This window comes from Balaenoptera physalus, assembly GCF_965194825.1.
Source record: "Balaenoptera physalus genome assembly, chromosome: 11".
Lineage (NCBI taxonomy): Eukaryota > Metazoa > Chordata > Mammalia > Artiodactyla > Balaenopteridae > Balaenoptera > Balaenoptera physalus.
The window spans coordinates 15,177,721-15,201,253 of NC_138896.1; the positions used below are offsets into that span (position 1 = coordinate 15,177,721).

General features: G+C 38.7%; 3 long non-coding RNA genes across 11 annotated transcripts in view; 1 reads left to right on the plus strand and 2 right to left on the minus strand.

Moving 5' to 3' along the window:
• Positions 1 to 23,533, plus strand: part of LOC309638843 — a 516,516-nt gene that overhangs the window by 436,934 nt on the left and 56,049 nt on the right. The gene's annotated exons all lie outside the window — the stretch shown is intronic.
• Positions 1 to 23,533, minus strand: part of LOC309638850 — a 220,875-nt gene that overhangs the window by 58,625 nt on the left and 138,717 nt on the right. The gene's annotated exons all lie outside the window — the stretch shown is intronic.
• Positions 1,513 to 21,863, minus strand: LOC309638857. The gene is made up of 2 exons (XR_014251358.1): positions 7,424 to 21,863; positions 1,513 to 3,314 (listed from the first exon to the last, which is right to left on the minus strand). It is a non-coding gene; the product is annotated as an uncharacterized lncRNA (long non-coding RNA).

Sequence of the window (23,533 nt, forward strand, 5' to 3'; positions counted from 1 at the left end):
ATCTGCATTGAGTTGATATACAGTCATATCCAACTGGATCCAGATTTGTCATTTCATCTCTCAGGCAAGTGTCCGTCTCATATCAACTCCCTTCTTCAGTAGTATGGTCATATACCCCAGTTTGCCCTGTTGTCCTGGTGTAATTACCAATAGCACCTCCTTTCACTTTCAAATATGTCCCAGAGAGGATGTTAAATTATATGTTCGTTCTGCTCCTAGGTCCCTCATACACTCAGTGGAAAAATAATAGTGAAGTTTGAGGGTTCTGACATTCAAATGGACTGGAATTTGAATCCAGATTCTATCATTTTCAAGCTTGGTTTTGGCAAGATTTGCTCTTTAACCTCTCTGGACTTCAGTTACCTCAAATGATAAATGAGAATAATTATAGAACTTAGTGGATAGGGTTATTGTAATGAGTTAATGTCCATAAAGGGTTGAAACACTTTGCCTGGAACATAGAGAAACACTTGATAAATGTTACCAGTTATTATTATCATGATTATTATTGTCATCCCCCATCCAGAGCACTTCCACAGACTGGGGTTTATTTGAAGCTATGGTTTTTTTCAGCTTACAAGGGAAGTGCCCCTCTCTCTATGCCAAAAACTCCACTGCAGATGACATTTCCCCTGGTGTTAGGTGCAGTTAGGAGACGGCTTAATCATTTTTCACCTGTATGGGTTTATCCCAACATTATGCTTGCTATCGGCTCCATGGTAATCAGTAATAGCTCCTGGACCCGCTCTGAAGTGAGGATAGAAATATAAGCAACAATTGTAAACATGCTCAATAAGCTACATAACCTGCATTCTGAGTTCACATCATATAAATTTATCAGGCATTTCGTTATCTTCACATGTATTGTTACATGTATAACGATATGAATCTTGGAAGAATAAAGTCTTTTTCTTACAGTTCTGTGAAATATCTTCTCTGACCTGAAATCCAAGTCCTCTAATTCTTTGTTTGCTGCCACTCTAAGGGATCAAGGTAGCTGCAAATACCTAAAAACTGAACCAAATTACTCTGTGGATTTTTTCACTGTCTCAGAAGTCTGAAAACATGCAAACTATTCATTGCCATATACAGATTCCACTATCAGTTTAGGCCACAAGTGTGTGTCTCAAAAATGTATGACACACATAATGTAATAGTGCTAACATCACTCTTGCCTTTTTAAGCCTTTTTCTGCAGAAGGTCTTATGACCAGATCCTCTTTAGTGAATGAAAGAATTAGATCATTAGAGTCACACTTACTGAAAGTATATGTTGCTTCAGCATCACCAGTTGCCAGTGTCATGTCTGATTTTAAGAACTATAGGATTGCTGATACCGTTCTACATCATGGAGTGCAAGGTTTTTAAGATTTCTGCATGTATGCGTCGAATTTCTCTTACATCTCGTCTGCGTGGCTGTTGTTAATGTGTGTGGACATTTGTGATGACCTATGAGGAAGGGAGTGAGTAAACCCAGGGGAGTTTCCTTTCCGTTAGGATTACCCCGTTCCTGTTTGGTTTCAGTTAGGGGCAGGTGGGGGGCAACGTGTGAGTCCCTGGGGTGCTGGCCGTACTCATCAGAGGCCTGCAGTCCTCCGGCGAACACCGATTTCCACTGTGCTTCCAGATAGTCTCTGCCGCTGCACTCTGCTCCCCCCACCCCCTTCCACGCTTAAAGGATCATATGGACAAGGAGCCGATCACAGCAAGAAGCAAAAATCCCTCTTAAATGTCAGGTTCTATATGTATTTGCCCAACAATATATTATTCTCTGTTCAGGAGACTATAGCCACTCACTGTTCTGACTGATACATCTCTTCTTCTGATTGCCTGAGTCTTGCCCGCCTCAGACAAAGAGTGCATCATTTTCTCAAAATACTCATAAGCAGGGAAGTGATTAAGAATCCATTCTCGGGCTTCCCTGGTGGCGCAGTGGTTGGGGATCTGCCTGCCAGTGCAGGGGACACCGGTTCGAGCCCTGGTCTGGGAAGATCCCACATGCCGCGGAGCAACTGGGCCCGTGAGCCACAACTACTGAGCCTGCGCGTCTGGAGCCTGTGCTCCGCAACAAGAGAGGCCGCGATAATGAGAGGCCCGCGCACCGCGATGAAGAGTGGCCCCCGCTCGCCGCAACTGGAGAAAGCCCTCACACAGAAACGAAGACCCAACACAGCCAAAAATAAATAAATAATAATTAAAAATGAAAAAAAAAAGAATCCATTCTTTCACCAAGAGGGACCTAAGGATGAATGTTATGTTTGCCACTGATGAGTTGGATAACTTCAGGTATGTCCCTGAATTTCCTCCTCTTCAAACCTGTGGTCATAACAGTAGCCACTACCAACAGCTGCAACAAAGATTACACGAGATAAGACAAGCACTTCATCCAGGGTCTGGCACACAAGTGTTCAATTACTGCTGGCTGGTACAATATATTAAGCTATCATTTAAGTGGAAAGTTTTCATTCTCATAACAATAGGTTGTAGCCTACACTGAGACCTGCCATTAGGGTGAACTGTTCTTCCCCATCACAGCAGGCCAGACTTGGTCGAGAATATAATTCAGACCCTCTTCAGTCCTCTGTCTTCAGAAATACCATCGCTCTGAAGATAGCGAGTAGAGAAGAGCTGATGACAAGTTACTGAGCTGGAAATAAAGGGGTAAAAAGAATGCATTTATGAACACATGAGTTTTCAAAAACCTCTCAGCATGTCTATGGGACTTTATTTGGTATCAGTGCCATCTGTTTGCCGGATGTCTCTGACAGAAATGTGTCCATGAATTTGGACTCTTCTTTTTTTTCCCCCTCAGCTGTGCACTGTGGCCAGATGTTCTTGTGTTTCAGAAGCAACCACATCCATCAAGCTCTTTGCGAGACCGGATCATTCATGCTTGTGTAACTTCATTTCTCCAGCAGTGAGACTAGTGGGCTTGTTTATCTACTTTTTTCCCCCTGATTTTTTTTCTTACGTTGCCTCAAATTAAATTAAAAGCCAACACAGTCACTAATTAACCAAGGGTGGCACATTTGTAAACTTGGATTTGCCAGGTTGCCAGTTGAGAAAAATCCCTCTACACTCTTTGCCAAAACCGTGTTTACCAGGCACCATTGGTGTCTTGGCAGTGCTGCTTGAGTTTTGTCAGAACATAATGTAGCTGTGTAAAAGATGTCCTTCAGAGATGTTAGCTGACTTGCGTTGTTCCCAGACTTAAATATGCTGTGAACTAATTAACACCAGCATGAGAGTAAATACTCAAATATCGTTACCTTGCGAATAACAGCACACAAATTTCTGTTCATGGGTTTCTGTCTCCTAAAAAGAGAGTGATGATGGTTGTTATCACAGGAAGAGAAAATATTGGGACAGTAAAGCATTGGCGTCTGCTAACAGGCAATCTCTCATTCCAGTTCCTAACAAGCTTGCAAACTCCAGGGTAGAGACATATTATCAGAAATGCATGTTAAAAATACTGCAAACTTTGGCCATAGAAGAGGTAACTGTGTATTTGGGGGGAAATGCACCATCAAGATGGTTCAATTGAGGGGGTGACTTGAATTCATGTTGGAAAGAAATGTTTTCTGGCTTTTCTCCTCCCATCTGCATAAGAGCTCTACTGGCAGAAGGGCCACTTGACTCCAGGGACTCCTGACCTAAGATGACTTTATTGCATATGGACACCCTGAGTTGACACCCTCTGAGCTGTGGAGTAAAGAAAAGGTGTCCACTTCCTCTGATTCTTGATCTGAGTGACCATGACAGTGAGAATCTGAGAGTCCAAGTACCCAAAGGAAGTGGATTTGGAGAGAACAGGGACCAGTTATATGGAAATAATGCTGATTTTTATACATTCCAATGGAAATACATTTCAGGTTTTTTTCCTTAAAAACTTGCTTTTAGCATAGAAACACATACACCCAAAAGTCATCTTTACATATACAGTTGGCCCTTAAAAATATGGGTTTGAACTCTGTGGGTCCACTTAAACGCAGGTGTTTTTCACTATAGATGCTGGTACTACACGATCTGCGGTTGGTTGAATCCAGAGTCAGAACCGCCTATACTGAGGAACCTCGTATACAAAGGGCTGATTATAGATTATACTCAGATTTTCCACTGTGCAGAGGGTTAGCACCTCTAACCCCCCAGTTGTTCAAGGGTCAACTCTATACTCTATAACAGTGCTGCCCGATAGAAATTTATGTGATAATGGAAATGTTTTCTGTGCTAATATGGTAGCCTCTAGCCACATTGTGGCCATGGAGCACTTGAAGTAAGCCTAGTGAGACTGGGAAACAGATTGATTAACTTATTGTCAATTAAATGAATTTAAATGTAAACAGTCACATGTGACTGTGGCCTCCATCTTGGACAGCACAGCAGCTCTATAGATATGGAGTGCAGCATTATTTTACATTCTTGCAAACCTTTTTAATGTCTTTATACCAGAAAATGACGGATTCTTATACGTGTTTCTACATTCTATCTATTGTAATAGTTTTGGTTGAAGTTCATATAGAAAATCTAGCCATTCCCAGATATATACTCAGAAAGGGAGAAATATACTCAAGAATCAAGATTTAATAAAATTAGCAGTTTTTTATTGTCTCATCAAAGATATTCTTAAATGAAATTAGCTTTAAAAAATGTTTGTTGCCATTGGCTGGATTCACAGTAAAGCACCAGAGAGGCCACTGGCATTATTGGGTCCTCCTGTGTTGCCGTGGATGTAACTCGGCGTGATTGGATTCACAGCATCTTCGGATTCGCTCACAGGTCAAAATGCAGATCTTCGTGAAGACCTTGACTGGCAAGACCATCACCCTGGAGGTGGAGCCCAGTGACACCATCGAGAACGTGAAGGCCAAGATCCAGGATAAAGAAGGCATCCCCCCTGACCAGCAGAGGCTCATCTTTGCAGGCAAACAGCTGGAAGATGGCCACACTCTTTCTGATTACAACATTCGGAAAGAGTCTACCCTGCACCTGGTCCTCCGTCTGAGGGGTGGCTGTTAATTATTCAGTCTTGCGTTCATAATGCCCAATGATGGCATCACTCTGCACTCTAGCCATTTGCCCCAATTTAAGATTAGAAATTACCAGTTTCAGTAATAGCTGAACCTGTTTAAAATGTTAATAGAAGTTTTCTTGCATGGTAGCAAAGAAGAAAAAAGTTTTTTTACCCACCGCTGCTTTTGTACCAATAGTATAAATGTCAATGCAATAAGAAAAAACATATAACATCTAAGTATTACTTTGTAAGTGGTTTAGACTTTTCAGACCCCCTGAAAGGGTATCAGGGACCCCTAGTGTTCTACAGACCATGCTTTTAGAAGTGCTGTAGGATCTGCGAGTCTTCCACATCCTGCACACCCCTCCCCTCTGCCGAATCACACACACTACCTTTTATCTAACAGAAAACTTAGCTCTATACTTGGAGACCTTGGAGCCAGCCAATAATAAGGATCCCATTTTCTCCCCTAAGCACTTAAGTTATAGTTTCCAAAAAATGGAATTCCCACCTTAAAAGGGATTCTGCCACCATTTGTAAGAATTGTTACATTCCTTGTTTACCCTCTCCCATCCAGACAGATCTGTAAGTTCTTACTTCATCCTTAAGCTCAGCATTTTCAACCTGTCTGCTGGAAAGATCCACCAGGGTACTCATCCGCAAATAATTACCTGTTTCTTTATCTCTTTGATTATCTATTTCTGCTATTAGGCTGTGAGTTTTTTTCAAGAAAATTGCATTTACTTAATAAACACTTGCTGGACTAATGGATCAGTGAATAATGTATCAGCTTGGCCCAAGCACACTGACCTGCTTCTCTTGTTTCATTTTTCTTAATGGTCCTTCCTTCCACACAGTCACTAAGAATAGTCATCAGAACCAAGGAATATCTTTGAGCATTTCCTCTTCTTCTGACTAGTTTATGAGAAGATCATGAAATAAAGCCAGTCCTTAGAGCGAATAAATGCATGGCTACATGCCATTGGGGTGGATGATTACCTGGTAATTGTGAGTAAAATATGTCAAACTGGTATTTTTAATTGCAGAAAAAAGAGTTGTAGCTTCTTCTGGCTTTCTGGTTCTCAATGAACGCTACCCATATCACATGGCGATGTGAATAATATTTTTTAAGAAACTGTCAGAAACTTTAGAAAGATTCTCCACAACTCAGATCTATTTAGAATTCAAGAGGGCTTCAGATGTCCTCTCTGTCCTGGATTTCATCATATGCTAAAACTTCCAGAGTTTAGCAAACATCACAGAGCCCACTCTTCACAGAGGACCCATAGATTCACATTACATGGGAATTCAGTATACCATCTTGTAGTTACCAGTTTATTTCTGGACTCATTACTGTCTGCCTAAATCCGTTTAAGGACCTACAGCAAAATGTCTCCAGGGGATTGTAACACATTCTGAATTTGAGTGGCAAAGGAGTCTGGAGACTGTCATTTTCCACTGGAGCTCACAACAACTATGGTGAAATAGTTATTTTCTCACATAAATGTACTTTCCTAACAATCACTAAGAAAAAATTCCATGATATATGATCAAGATGTGTTAAGCTATTGATATGAAAATCTAGTATTCTAAGGGCAGCGTGGTGTAGTGATGTAAGAAAGGGGCTGGAAATTGAGAGACCTCTCTTTTAGTCTTGGTTTTGCCCTGACTAGTTTTATGAACTTGGACAAGTAATTGAACTTCTTTGGGTTTCAGACTTAATCTATAACATGTGACATGAACCATAACTTTCTTTTCCATCTTTGAATTCTTTAAATCCATACAATCCTTTGCTTCCCTCTTCTGATGAACCAGGTCACATACTCATAGCTTTGCCTTTTGCAAGTGTATATTATGAAAAATTAAACAATTTCATTTTGCTTGGAAACTACTTATTAATGTACAGATTATAAGGTGCAAATGTAGATTGCTTCAAGATGGCAGAGTATAATGATGTACGCTCACTCCCTCTTGCGAGAGCACTGGAATCACAACTAACTGCTGAACAATTATCGATGGGAGGACACTGGAACGCACAAAAAAAATACCCCATATCCAAAGACAAAGGAGAAGCCACAATGAGACAGTAGGAGGGGCCGCAATCACAATAAAATCAAATCCCATAACCACTGGGTGGGTGACTCACAAACTGGAGAATGATTATACCACAAAAGTCCACCCATTGGAGTGAAGGTTCTGAGCCCAACATCAGACTTCCCAACCTGGGGGTCTGGCAACGGGAGGAGGAATTCCCAGAGAATCAGACGTAGAAGGCTAGCAGGATTGGATTGCAGGACTTCTACAGGACTGGGGGAAACAGACTCCACTCTTGGAGGGCACACACAAAGTAGTGTGCATATCAGGACACAGGGGGAAGGAGCAGTGACCCCATAGGAGACTGAACCAGACCTACCTGCTAGTGTTGGAGGGTCTCCTGCAGAGGTGGGGGGTGGCTGTGGCTCACCGCAGGGACAGGGACAATGGCAGCAGAAGTTCTGGGAAGTACTCCTTAGTGTGAGCCCTCCCGGATTCCACCATTAGCCCCACCAAAGAGCCTGTAGCCTCCAGTGCTGGGTCACCTCAGGCCAAACAACCAACAGGGAGGGAACTCAGCCCCACCCATCAACAGACAAGCAGATTAAAGTTTTACTGAGCTCTGCCCACCAGAGCAACACCCAGTTCTACCCACCACCAGTCCCTCCCATCAGGAAGCTTGCACAAGCCTCTTAGATAGCCTCATCCACCAGAGGACAGACAGCAGAAGCAAGAAGAACTATAATCCTGCAGCCTGTGGAACAAAAAACACACAGAAAGATAGACAAGATGAAAAGGCAGAGGACTATGTACCAGATGAAGGAACAAGATAAAGCCCCAGAAAAATAACTAAATGAAGTGGAGATAGGCAACCTTTCAGAAAAAGAATTCAGAATAATGATAGTGAAGGACCTCGGAAAAAGAATGGAGGCAAAGATCAAGAAGATGCAAGAAATGTTTAACAAAGACCTGGAAGAATTAAAGAACAAACACCTAGAAGAATTAAAAGACAAACAGAGATGAACAATACAATAACTGAAATGAAAAATACACTAGAAGGAATCAATAGCAGAATAACTAAGGCAGAAGAATGGATAAGTGACCTGGAAGACAGAATGGTAGAATTCACTCCTGTGGAACAGAATAAAAAAAAGAATGAAACAAAATGAAAACAGCCGGAGAGACCTCTGGGACAACATTAAACACAACAACATTCACATTATAGGGGTCCCAGAAGGAAAAGAGACAGAGAAAGGACCTGAGAAAATATTTGAAGAGATTATAGTCAAAAACTTCCCTAACATGGGAAAGGAAATAGCCAATTCTCCAGGAAGTGCAGAGAGTCCCAGGCAGGATAAACCCAAGGAGAAACATACCGAGACACAGAGTAATCAAATTGACAAAAATTAAAGACAAAGAAAAATGATTAAAAGCAACAAGGGAAAAACTACAAACAACATACAAGGGAACTCCCATAAGGTTAACAGCTAATTTCTCAGCAGAAACTCTACAAGCCAGAAAGGAGTGGCATGATACATTACAATGATGAAAGGGAAGAACCTACAACGAAGATTACACTACCCAGCAAGGATCTCATTCAGATTTGACGGAGAAATCAAAAGCTTTACAGACAAGCAAAAGCTAAGAGAATTCAGCACCACCAAACCAGCTGTACAAAAAATGCTAAAGGAACTTCTGTAAGTGGGAAATACAAGAGAAAAAATGGACCTACAAAAACAAACCCAAGGTACTTCCCTGGTGATGCAGTGGTTAAGAATCTGCCTGCCAATGCAGGGGACACAGGTTTGAGCCCTGGTCTGGGAAGATCCCACATGCCATGGAGCAACTAAGCCCGTATGCCACAACTACTGAGCCTGCACTCTACAGCCTGTGAGCCACAACTACTGAGCCTGTGTGCCAAAACTACTAAAGCCCGCGTACATAGAGCCCGTGCTCTGCAACAAGAGAAACCACCACAATGAGAAGCCCGCACACTGCAACGAAGAGTAGCCCCTGCTCACTGCAACTAGAGAAAGCCTGTGAGCAGCAAAGAAGGCCCAATGCAGCCAAAAATAAATAAATTTAAAAAAAACACCAAAAACAATTAAGAAAATGGTAATAGGAACATACATATTGATAATTACCTTAAATGTGAATGGATTAAATGCTCCAACCAAAAGACACAGGCTTGCTGAATGGATACAAAAACAAGACCCACATATATGCTGTCTACAAGAGACCCACTGCAGATCTAGTGACACATACAGACTGAAAGTGTGGGGATGGAAAAAGATATCCCATGCAAATGGAAATCAAAAGAAAGCTGGAATAGCAATACTCATATCAGATAAAATAGACTTTAAAATATAGAATGTTACAAGAGAAAGGAAGGACACTACATAATGATCAAGGGATCAATCCAAGAAGAAGATATAACAATTATAAATATATATGCAGCCAACATAGGAGCACCTCAATACATAAGGCAAATGCTAACAGCTATAAAAGAGGAAATCAACAGTAACACAATGATAGTGGGAGACTTTAACACCTCACTTACACCAATGGACAGATCATCCAGATAGAAAATTAATAAGGGAACACAGCTTTAAATGACACAATAGACCAGACAGATTTGATATTTATAAGATATCATATTATAGGATATTAATATTTATTTATTCCATCCAAAAACAGCAGATTACACTTTCTTCTCAAGTGCACATGGAACATTCTCCAGGATAGATGACATCTTGGGTCACAAGTCAAGCCTCGATAAATTTAAGAGAATTGAAATCATGTCAAGCAACTTTTCCGACCACAATGCTATGATATTAGACATCAATTACAGGGAAAAAAACATAAAAAACATAAACACATGGAGGCTAAACAATATGTTACTATATAACCAAGAGATCACTGAAGAAATCAAAGAGGAAATCAAAAAATGCCTAGAGACAGATGACAATGAAAATACGATGTTCCAAAACCTATGGGATGCAGCAAAAGCAGTTCTAAGAGGGAAGTTTATAGCTATACAATCCTACCTCAAGAAACAAGAAAAATCTCAAATATACAATCTAACTTTACACCTAAAGGAACTAGAGAAAGAAGAACAAACAAAACCCAAAGTTAGTAGAGGAAAGAAATCATAAATAAAGAGGAGAAATAAATGAAATAGAAACAAAGAAAACAATAGCAAAGATCAATAAAACTAAAACCTGGTTCTTTGAGAAGATAAACAAAATGGATAAACCTTTAGCCAGACTGATAGAAAAAGAGGGAGAGGACTCAAATCAATAAAATTAGAAATGAAAAAGGAGAAGTTACAACAAACACTGCAGAAATACAAAGCATCATCTGTAGACTAATAAAACATTTAGACAAAAAAAAAAAAAGAAATATAAACCATCCTAAGAGACTACTACAAGCAACTCTATGCCAATAAAATGGACAACCTGGAAGAAATGGACAAATTCTTAGAAAGGTATAACCTTCCAAGACTGAACCAGGAAGAAATAGAAAACATGAACAGACCAATCACAAGTAATGAAATTGAAACTGGGATTAAAAATCTTCCAACAAACAAAAGTCTAAGACCAGATGGTTTCCCAGGTGAATTCTATCAAACATTTAGAGAAGAGCTAACACCCATCCTTCTCAAACTCTTCCAAAAAATTGCAGAGGAAGGAACACTCCCAAACTCTTTCTATGAGGCCACCATCACCCTGATACCAAAACCAGACAAAGATACTATAAAAAAAGAAAATTACAGACCAATATCACTGATGAATATAGATGCAAAAATCCTCAACAAAATATTAGCAAACAGAATCCAACAACACATTAAAAGGATCATACACCATGATCAAGTGGGATTTATACCAGGGATGCAAGGATTCTTCAATATATGCAAATCAATCAATGTGATACACCATATTAACAAATTGAAGGATAAAAACCATATGATCATCTCAATAGATGCAGAAAAAGCTTTTGACAAAATTCAACACCCATTTATGGTAAAACTCTCCAGAAAGTGGTTATAGAGGGAAACTACCTGAACATAATAAAGGCCATATACGACAAAGCCACAGCAAACATCATTCTCAATGGTGAAAAAACTGAAAGCATTTCCTCTAAGATCAGGAACAAGTCAAGGATGTCCACTCTCACCACTATTATTCAACATAGTTTTGGAAGTCCTAGCCACGGCAATCAGAGAAGAAAAAGAAATAAAAGGAATACAAGTTGGAAAAGAAGAAGTAAAACTGTCACTGTTTGCAGATGACATGATACTGTACATAGAGAATCCTAAAGATGCCACCAGAAAACTACTGGAGCTAATCAATGAATTTGGTAAAGTTGCAGGATACAAAATTAATGCTGAGAAATCTCTTGCATTCCTATACACTAATGATGAAAAATCTGAAAGAGAAATTAAGGAAACACTCCCATTTACCATTGCAACAAAAAGAACAAAATACCTAGGAATAAACCTACCTAGGGAGACAAAAGACCTGTATGCAGGAAAGTGTAAGACACTGATGAAAGAAATTAAAGATGATACCAACAAATGGAGAGATATACCATGTTCTTGGATTGGAAGAATCAATATTGTGAAAATGACTATACTACCCAAAGCAATCTACAGATTCAGTGGAATCCCTATCAAATTACCAATGGCATTTTTTACACAACTAGAACAAAGAATCTTAAAATTTGTATGGAGACAGAAAAGACCCCGAATAGCCAAAGCAGACTTGAGGGATAAAAACGGAGCTGGAGGAATCAGACTCCCTGACTTCAGACTATACTACAAAGCTACAGTAATGAAGACAGTATGGTAGTGGCACAAAAACAGAAATATAGATCAATGGAACAGGATAGAAAGCCCAGAAATAAACCCACGTATCTATGGTCAACTAATCTATGACAAAGGAAGCAAGGATATACAATGGAGAAAAGACAGCCTCTTCAATAAGTGGTGCTGGGAAAACTGGACAGCTACATGTAAAAGAATGAAATTAGAACACTCCTTAACACCAACACAAAAATAAACTCAAAATGGTTTAAAGACCTAAATGTAAGACCAGACACTATAAAACTCTGAGAGGAAAACAGGAAGAACACTCTTTGACATAAGTCACAGCAAGATCCTTTTTGACACACCTCCTAGAGTAATGGAAGTAAAAACAAAAATAAAGAAATGGGACCTAATGAAACTTCAAAGCTTTTGCACAGCAAAAGAAACCACAAACAAGATGAAAAGACAACCCTCAGAAAGGGAGAAAATATTTGCAAGTGAATCAACTGACAAAGGATTAATCTCCAAAATATATAAACAGCTCATGCAGCTCAATATCACAAAAACAAAAAACCCAATCCAAAAATGGGCAGAAGACCTAAATAGACATTTCTCCAAAGAAGACATACAGATGGCCAAGAAGCACATGAAAAGCTGCTCACCATCACTATTAGAGAAATGAAAATCAAAACTACAATGAGGTATCACCTCACACCGGTTAGAATGGGCATCATCAGAAAATTTACAAACAACAAATGTTTGACAGGGTGTGGAGAAAAGGGGACCCTCTTGCACTGTTGGTGCGAATGTAAATTGATACAGCCACTGTGGAGAACAGTATGGAGTTTCCTTAAAAAACTAAAAATAGAATTTCCATATGATCCAGCAATCCCACTACTGGGCATATACCCAGAGAAAACCATAATTCAAAAAGACACATGCACCCCAATGTTCACTGCAGCACTATTTACAGTAGCCGGATCATGGAAGCAACCTTAATGCCCATCGACAGATGAATGGTTAAAGAAGTTGTGGTACATATATTCAATGGAATATTACTCAGCCATGAAAACGAACGAAATTGGGTCATTTGTAGAGATGTGGATGGACCTAGAGACTGTCATACAGAGTGAAGTAAGTCAGAAAGAGAAAAACAAATATCGTATATTAACGCATATATGTGGAATCTAGAAAAATGGTACAGATGAACCAGATAGCAAGGCAGAAATAGAGACAGATGTAGAGAACAAACGTATGGACACCAAGGGAGGAAAGCGGGGATGGTGGTGGTGGTAGTGGTGGTGGGATGAATTGAGAGATTGGGATTGACATGCATACCCTAATATGTGTAAAATAGATAACTAATAGAACCTGCTGTATAAAAAATTAAATTAAAATAAAACCTTTAAAAAAAAAAGATGTAAAAGAGAGTATTATGTGTATATGATTTAGCTTCCATGTGTACTAAGCCAAGTACAGCATTAGAAACCTGGGACCAGAGGCTCTTCATTTTCCACTCAATGGAATAACTTATTTTGTCTAACCACTCAGTAAAATCTAGAGTCAGTGACGCTTGATTTACAAAAACATGAAAATGAAAGCTATATCTAAGTTTTCTGGTTTATCAATAGAACTGATTATTTGCAAATATAGATTCATAAAGTCATACACTTGATTAAAATTTTACATGCCAGATACAAGATGTAACAGTGCATTATTTTCTAAATGCTTTATTCATTGAATGGAACACAGTGAATGCCCATTCATCTTGGTTAAAGTACTCACACAAAGGTACTCATGCACACATGCATATCACAAAGTATCAGCACTGGAAAAAGCTGCCATCTAAAAACTTTCCAATATTGCCAAGTTGGTTACAGGGAGGCCTGAATCATAATAGCAGCATATCTCAATGTTTCATTGAGAAAGTTGCAGAATATGGTTTAAGCCTTGGTATAACCATTCCCTTTGCAGCAAGGGTGTTTCATATTAATAGCTTAACACACTTGTGCCTTTTTCCATTCCATAATTATCACTGTGCCATGTGATCAAACACTGTCATGGTGAGGGTAAGGGGAGGGGCATTTATTAGTGTTAGAACATACAGTGATATACATTACAGCAAGTCAGCATGCTGAATTTGTTTGAAAAGACTGTGGATAGAAAAAAATGCTATGATTCCAAACAGAAAACTAATTCAGGGAAAGTGGACTTCTCTCCAGAAAGCATATAGATGAGAAGAATCAGCTGTTGTCTCTTAAGAGATGGTGAAAATTGCTTTGTCAGTAAGTAAGGCTAAGTTAGTGGTATGAGTTTTCTAGTGAGGCTATTCATTGTATTAAAAGGTGCAATTTTAGCCACAAAAATTCTTAGAATATAAAGTTATATTTTTTATGAACAGACCTTCTGTGGAATGTCCTTTTACTAAATAGATTTACTTTCTTATTTTCAGACAACTCCAGTTTATTGCTTGCTAAATTAGATAAGTATAATTCCAGAGTCACCTACAATGAGGAATTTGATCACAGTAAATTTAACATGGCCTCATTAGTATCTACCCCCATCTCTAGGAAACTGAAGTTTTCTAAAGGCACACATTGAACTAGAGTAGAACAAACATCCTTAAGTTAAATGACCAGTGAATCCATTTATTCGCCCCTTATCACCTATTCAGAGAATCCTGGTTACAACAAGATGTCATCATTCTATTTCCTTAGGATTAGCTTAAGTATGGTTTTTCGCCCTCTCATCTCTCACTCCCACCAGTTTTATATTTCCTTACCTAGAAATTTCAAGTTAACACTAAAAATGCCCCCAAATGATTTTATTTCTGTTCTTCCTTTGGGGATATTGCTTCAAGGTGGCCCTGTCTTTATATTTTGATGATCAAGTATAAAGTGAGGGCAACAAAACAAGAGAAACCAGAAAGTAATACAGTCACAATCAAATTAACTATTGTAGGTGATGCATCTGAATGAACCAAACTTTGCATAGTATTTAAACTGACTGAGGAGAGTATCATTTGGAAATTAAGAATGAGAACTTTTAATCAGCAAAGACCATACATTAAAACTTTTACATAAAAACATTCACTTTTGCTGGCCTGCAGGATGATACCAGAGTCTTTTCTCTCTCCCTCATCAATCCTCCCATGAGACTCTGTTTTGTTTAATTTATGTGGCTGGCTTGCAAATCTGAGCTAACTGAGAAAGGGCCGTTTCTAAGGATAGTAAATCAAAATAACATCACAGTCACTTCAAACAATGTTTTTGAAATTCAACTTCAGAACAAGTAGTTCAGACTACAAATACTTTTAGCTTCACACCGGCTTTCCTTCTGAACTACGTGTTCGGTGACCTTCTGCAAAGCAACTACAAGGGCAATTTCATTTCCATAGGTTACATTGACCTTGCAGAAGTGAAGAATCAAAAAAAAAAAAAAAAGGAAAAAAAAGAATGAAAAGAAAGACTAAAACAAGCCTTTTTGGTTTGGGCCTGGAAACTAAATAAGCACCAGATAAAAATCACAGTAAAAGTGAGTGTCATTGAAATAAAGTGACTTGTTTTTATCACAAGTCTAGTTTCAGTTAAGTCCACTCTAATTCTTATCTTTATTCATTCTACAGGTTATAGATAATGCATGACCATATTAAAATTCTCTTCTTGATCTGAATCTCCCTATCTCTGGTAGACAAGCTGGGTCCTTGACAGCTTGATTGTATGTGTGTTGATTTTTAAAAGACAACAACATGAAACCTTTAAAGTTGGAATTTCCTGATTATTTCAGGCAAAGTTCTATATACTACACAAATCTTGCACAGCAGTTTAAGAGAGCAACAGTAATCGAATTAAATGATTTAGAGTGAATAGTAGAAGTAAGGGAATAGGGGATCTGGGCTGTTTTTCGGTAAACTATTACTGAAGTGTAATACACATACAGAAAAGTACAAAAATGTTAACTACTCAGTGTGATGAATTTATACAAAGTCAACACACTCTCCTAACTTCATCATCAACCAGATGAAGAAATAGAACATTAACCATCACCCAAGAAGCCTCCCCCCATTCCCTGCCCATACATGCAACTTCCCTGAAGTAATCACTCTCATTACTTCTATCACCATAGTTTTGTTTAGCCAGTGTTTGAAATCGATAGAAACAGAATTATTCAGTGTGTAATTTTTTGTGTCTGGCTTCTTTCACTATATAGTATGTTCATAGAGATTCACTCTGGTTGTTGCCTGTGATAATAGGTTGCTATTCTCTTTGCTGTACAGTATCCTGTTGTAAATATCTACAATATGTCAAATGTCCATTAATATCTGGACTCTTGCAAGTAGTGCTATGATCATCTTTGTTTTGGCACAGATACAAGGGCATTTCTGTTGAGCATATACTTTGGGGTCATAAAGTGTGCATATTGTACCCATTAGTAGATACTGCCAAACTATTTCTTAGAGCAGCTTTACTAGTTCACACACCCATCAGAAGTGCATGAGGCTTCCAGTTGCCCCATGTACTCACAATCTCTTGGTATTGCTGGTATTTGCTATTTTAGCCAGTTGATGTGTGTGTAGGAGGTTCACATTTTAGTTTTAATTAGAATTTCCTTGACAACTAATGAAGGTGGACAATTTTCACATGCCTATAGGTCATTTGGAACTGCTTGTTAAAATCTTAAATCTCATTTTTCTACTGTCATGTCTTTTTGTTATTGATATGTAGGAGTTCTTTATGTGTTTCCAGTATGTTTTTGTTATATATGTGCATTGCCAATGTCTCTGTAGCCTGCCTTGTCACTTAATGGTGTCTTTTAATAAACATACATTTTAATTTAAATTTTGTCTATTTTACCAAAATTTATCTTATGATTAGTAATTTTGGGGGTCCTATTTAAGAAATCATTTTCTACCCAAATTTCATGAAAATGTTCTGTGTTACATTCTAGGGGCCCTAAGGTTTTTAGTTTTTTCATTTAGATCTATAAGCCACCTTGAAATATGAATTATATTGATTTTTCCTCTATAAAAATATGTCTCACTCAACATCATTCATTAACAATACAATCTGTTCCCTCACTGCATTGCAGTGACATCTTTGCTATACTTCAGGAGACTGTATATTTGCCAGGCTATTTCTGGATTCTCGATGCTATTCTTTGGCCTATTTGTCTATCATTAGGCCAGTACAACACTATCTTAATTATAAAGTTTTACAGTAAGTTTTGGTATCTGGTATTGTAAGTTCTCCAACTTTGTTTTTCCTCAAGATAGCCTTTCATTTACATATACGTTTTTGAATAAACTTGACAGTCTCCCCCCTCCCCCCACTGCAACAATGCAACAAAACTTTCTGGGATTTTGATAGGAATTGTGGTAACTATATGAATTAGTTTGGGGAAAATTGAAACCTTGAAAATATTGTGTCTTCAATCTGTAAACATGGAATATGTTTGTATTTATTTAGACGTTCTTTAATTTCTCTCATTAGTGTTTCTAATTTTCACTGCAGAAGTCTTACACATCCTTCCTAGGTATTTGACAGTTTTTAATTTTTGAGCTATTGTAAACAGTATAGATTATTTTTAAATTTAAATTTTGTAATCATTTGTTTCATTTGATCCATTTTTCCCATAGCTCATCCCTGAAAAGTTTAGTCTACTATAAAATATCTTAACTGAAAGTGGAAATTGAGACTTAGATTAGAAGTGGCTATATTAACAGGATTAGTTTTGTACATATGTAAAGAGAAGTTGCTCTGCAGAAACACATTATATTGCCCTATAGTGATCGTAAAGATAATTATGGGAGAGAAAGTGAGGGATTTTTGCTCAGGTCTGGGAATCTCTCTTACCATGAGACTATGTGGGCATTCACAGCCAAACTCAAAGTAAAGGGTTAAGTAGACTAAATCAATGGCTACAAATGAGGGTGCAATAAATGGGTATGTAACTCCCCCACCATGCAAAACTCCTTCAGTGTAAATAAGCCAAACTGCTAGTTATTTATCTGCTGCTCTATCATTATCCTGTGTGCATCCACCTCTAATAGGGACTGTCAGAATCATATGTGGTTTGTGTGTTGTGAGGTGCCGGATCTCTCCTAAGTAGTTCCTGTCAGTTGTGAAACTAACTGGTTAGGGGACAAGAACAAGGAAAAAATAGTACCTTGATTGACAGTGATTAGAATGGGGTGATGGAATGTGGGGAGTGGAGGGAAATGGAGGGGAGACAACATAGAAGCATAAAGAATTAAAAGTTGTGTACTATGTGGTTGATTCCATCTGTCTTGTAGCTTGAGTGGTAAGTCACACATTTAAATCATAGAAATCTTATTATTATTTTCTTCCCAGCTAATACACATGGAATTTGTATAACAGAGCCTGCAAAATAAACTCCAGCCCAGGGAACAATCTTCTTGAAGCCCACAAAAAGTAAATTCGATATGTAAATAAATTTTCCACACACTTTATATGTACTTCCAACAATAAAAGCAAATATATGAGTTGTGCAGAACAAGTGTAACTCTCATCTGATGGGGAAACTGGCACTTAAGGAAAAGGCTGGATTCCAGGACTTTGGGATTTTGCTTTAAAATTCTTTTATTAAAACCATACTGATATTTTAATTTTATTCCTTCTAGGAATGCCTCTTGGCATTTCAAAACATAAAAGTAGTGATCTTAGAATATTTCTGAAGTGCATCAAATACCTACTGTTCTTCTTACATTGTAAGCATTTGTCTGCTTTTGAATATTTCATCAACATTTTCACAGGAACTCCCTCTGGGTAGTATCTTTTCTAAGCCTATCATTTTGACTTTTGCTCTCTCTCAGAGGGCAGAACAACGAACAGCAACCCAACTACATGGAAGACAGAATGGGGCCCTTCTTTGATGATGGAGCATAATTAGTGACATAACCAAATGGCTGATTAGATCCAAAGCAACTTCTAAAATGTTAGAAAGAAAAGATTGAAACATAATCAAAGTGCAAACAATCATAATTGACAAACATGCACTAGACTCTTGAAGCACTGAAAATATAGCTGAAAAACTGAGGGCTATTTCAGGCAAACCCTAAATCAGATTAATAATATTTATTGTTCCAGCAGCCATGAGAAAGCTAAGACAAGAAGCAATATAAACAAATAGGGATGAAATTACTGAGCTGTGAGTCTAGCGATGTGATTTCTCAGTCCCCACTCTACTAATGACTGTGTGACCTCAATCAAGACCAGCCACATAGTCATCTCTAAAATGAGAGTGTTTGGTTTGATGTCATCTAGTATCCTGGCCAGCTCAAAGGTTCCTATGATCTCGTGACCCAGTGGGGAGAAGAGAGACAGAGGCATAACGATATTTGATGCTGACTCTAAAAGAGCTTCTGACTGTTTGCCTCATTTGGATGTATTTTCCCATTTCCAAAGCCTGGCAATGAGGTTTAAAGGCCACATGCTGAAAGGATTTGGGGGAAAATATTTTGAATATTTATATAAACTCTTTGAGATGTTATGTGGAATATAAAAATGTCTGTGACACAGTCCATGTCACAGAGGAGTGTTCACTCTCCATGGGAAAGACGTTCTGTACAAATACACAATAATATTGTAAAAATCCAAATAAGCCTGAATGAAGTGCTAACATTACAGAAGTATAAATATCGGCTGCTATAGGGATTCGGAGATACATCATCTACAACGGGAGGAGCCCAGAAGATGATCTTGAAGGAGAGGCTTGGAGAACAGACATCAGGATGGACAGATGTATAGAATATAGTACAGACTTTTGATGGGAACAAGATCATCAAGGGAGTGAATCCATAGAAATGAAGGTGACATCTCCCAGGGCTAGTGAGAAGAAAGGCATCTTGGATTAGAGAGACTGTTAACAGCACTAGTGGGAGGTAGGATTGGAGGAATCAGGGAGCGTCCATACTTTATAGATGTTCAGGCTGAAGAAGATGGACTTTTCTTGAAAGTTAGTGGGGAGCTAGCAATGGGAAAGGATTATAGGAGACAACTTAATATTTAGAAAGACAAAACAAGGGCCAGTTGGAAGAACTGATTAAATGAGACAAAGACAGGTGGCAAGAGTCAAGGTAGACATCTATTGCAATTGTCGTGTATAGGTGAAGACCTCAAGCACTAGAAATGGAAAAAATCCAATATTGAAGGAGCTTCCTCTCTAACTCTCTCTTCTTCTTTCCTCTTTCCCTTCCTGGTCTGAATAAGCCTCTGGGTAATGAGGTAATATAGATAAAAATATGTTTTCACTCACCAAGCCAAATAAATTATCCCAGCCCCTAGTGGTGGTCTTTGGTTGGATGGGATAGAAATGTAGAATTGATTTTGTAGCTTGTCTCATGGGGGCCTCTGGGAAAATCATTCGTTGGGGTGACCTTTTGTTTTCACATGATTATGGAGATATGACCCAAATCCCCACCCTGAGTTCAAAAAGAAAACAAATCCTCTTCATTACTTTGTTGGCTCTCCTCACTTCTTGATCTCAGCCAACTTTTTCCAGGGTCTCCTTCTATCTGCTCTCCTCCCACGATAATAGTCTTGTATGTTTTGTTCCCTTGGAGCCAAAGACACACTCTTTATGTGGTGAAAAAGAGTAGATTCACCAAAGTCACTCTGCACTATCTGTCCATAGCCCAGTGATAATAGTTCCACTATCTAAAAGAAAAATGTGAATTTTAACACAAACACTCCCATGATGATTCAGCCCTAACTCTTGCCAGAGGGAGGGCTGCGCCATTTTTTTCCCTCTCCCCAGCACGCAGGCTGCTGTGAAGAAGCATCTGCTGTCTAATTCTTTTCTATATTAGGATAAAATGTTTTTCGGCTTGCTGATTTCAAGCCCTGAGGAAAAGGGGGGAAAAAGAGTTTCTCATAAAGTGTTCATTGCACAACCAATCGGTCTGTGTCCTGGGAACCCCAGGCATGTATTCAGGGACTGAGCCCCAAGAGCAACACCTCAGAGATGATGGGGTCAGGAGCTGGACAAGACGTGCTTGCTCTGGGGGTACAGATGGTATCTGTTCAGCTAGAATTCTTCCGCTGTGATTGCTTTAACACCCAGATCATTTTAACCAGCTTCTTATCACAGTTGGGAGGGCCAGCGTACTTTTCTTAAAGATTAACCAGACACAGCTTTTAATTTTCACAGTTCAAATAAGGGATTGGGAGAGCCAGCTGAAAAGAGTGGGGTCTAGGAATAAAAATACTCATTCAAAGATGGACATGTCCTTGAGAATACATCTAAAAAGCAAGCTGAGGGAGAAAGTATTGGGGCAGTATTTCCCTATCGGTTCCTTCTGTACCCCGCCCTCACCCCCACACCCAGGGCTGCTTTTGATGAGAATAAGGGCACGACACCCACAATAAGATTCCTGGACCAGAGCAGGGGCTGGCGACCGAAGGAGGTGAGAATGCTCAGGACGTGTCGACATGCTGGAGGCTATTGGCCTTTCTATCCCATGAGAAGACTACATAGGAAAACTTGGGGAAAAACGGATTGTATTTTGCTCTTTCCCTCTCATCCTTCAGCTTTCTGTGTGCCAGTGACCTGGCTCACAGCAAGTGCTGGCGAGCGGCAGTGCACCCCTGGGTGTCACTGAGAAGTGAACCAGGAGCTATCCCACTGCCCAAAATATCTCCTGGGAAACAATCCCATCTGCAGGGCTATGAGCCAAGTTCTTGGTTTTGATTTTGTAATATAGTAATAGTAATAATAACAATTCTCATTGTTGTGGTTGCTATGATTTTGTCAAACTGGTCCATTTGATATATTTCCTATCACACTGTGAATGCCCTCATGGATATGGGAATATAGCTGCTGAACGTGCTTTAAACTAGCAAATCTTATATATCTCACTGCTTGCAATTATTATTTAAGGACCAGAGAGAATGCAGCCTCCTTTTTTGTTCAATAAGATAAATTTTCTTTAAAAAATTTAAAAAATAAGATCTTAAAGCCAAAGTGAGGCATATCACAATCAAGAGGACTTTTTTTTTTTAAGTCAAGGTAATGGAGGAAGAAGATGTTTATTAAGTGATAAAGTCTGGACTTCTTTACAAAGCCCAGACTCTATGCTTCCAGTCAGAACATACCAGTTCTCAGAGGTTTTACAATGCAGCTCTCAAAAGACTTCCCTTTTGGTTGTGGGCAATGCACAGATTTCAGCTTCTTGCTCCCTGGTTAGGGTTGATGGGCCAGGGAACAATTTTTATTAGGTTTCAACTCATCTGTGGTACTTAAATACGAGACTGAAACAGGCACTTGTTCTGTGCTGTAGGGTGATAAGTTGCATTAATTTTTATTTTAGCCTGTCTCCAAACATGGCTTTTATAGACTAATAAAAAAGCAATTTTTATAAGTTCACAAAAAACAATGAACACAGTCGAGCATAAATATCTTACAACCATGGCCAGAGGAAAATTATGAACTAAAAAATCTGCTGAAAGTGACACAAAAGCATAATACCTAGATGCTTCCTTCTCAAGGTAAATTAAACTCTCACCTAAATGGAAGATTCTGTAATGTGAATTTCCACCAGTGATTCCTCCCTGCTCTCATCCCACTACAGCTGGAACTCTGTCCCCTACCCTTCACTAATTTAGGCCATCATACTCTTTAAGATCAGCCTCAAAAATTCAGCTCTTTAGGAGTAATATCACCCATTAATACAAGTCCTCACATTTCCATATAAGCATATAAGCATATAAGCATAAGTATATTCAGAATATACTGGAAAACACTAAAACCTTAATAGGAAATCTTTCAGGACTCCATTGTCATATCTCTGGAGAGACATTTTATAAATGTGTGGGCAGAATCTCTCAGACAATAAAACATGTAAAGTATACTCTGAATAACCCTCTCATCAAAGCTATCCCTGATGGTTTTTATATAGTGGTAGCTACTACATTGTTATATAATTATAATGCTATGTGAAATATATGGTTTCAATTAACGTTTAACATTATGTACTGAAAGAATTTCCCCAAAAGTTAAAAAAAAATCAGTGACTCATCCAAATCTTTTGTTTACTTAGTGCCAAACATCTGAACATTTGGAAACTTCCAGATGACTGACAATGATGTTGACTTTTGATTCTGCCAATCTGGGCTCATGAGGTTACCCTTTAAGTTTGAAGCATAAATCCTTGCTTTCGCTACTTCTGTAAATTTTATGTTTCAGCCACATGATTAGCCTGATTTTCCATTACTTCAATACTCCATGCAAAAGGATAAGAAGCATGTCAGCAAACAAAGTATTCAAGAATTTCAATTTTAATGTACAACTGTCACCCTAGACAAAGCATGTTGACTTTCTTAGGCCTTAAGTTGGTTAAAGTTTCCTAACCTTATTGTCGAGGTGTTTTGTTTGTTTTTTAGAAAAATAAAAGTAGTACCTAGAATTAAGTTAGAGATCTTACCTTTGGTAGGATCACAAGATACCATTGTATTTGACATTTTCTCCACTCTGTACCCCTTAGTGGAAGCATGAGGGGGTGGGGGGTATTGGAAGCTATTCCACAATTTCTATACAGGAGACACTTGAGTTCAAGAGTACTTGCCTGAAAGCTGGCTTTTCTAGCAAGTACATCATTTCACGTCAGTTCCATGTTTATTTTGAGAAGCTTTGGAGGACTTTCTGGAGATTATGAGGAAAATTGTC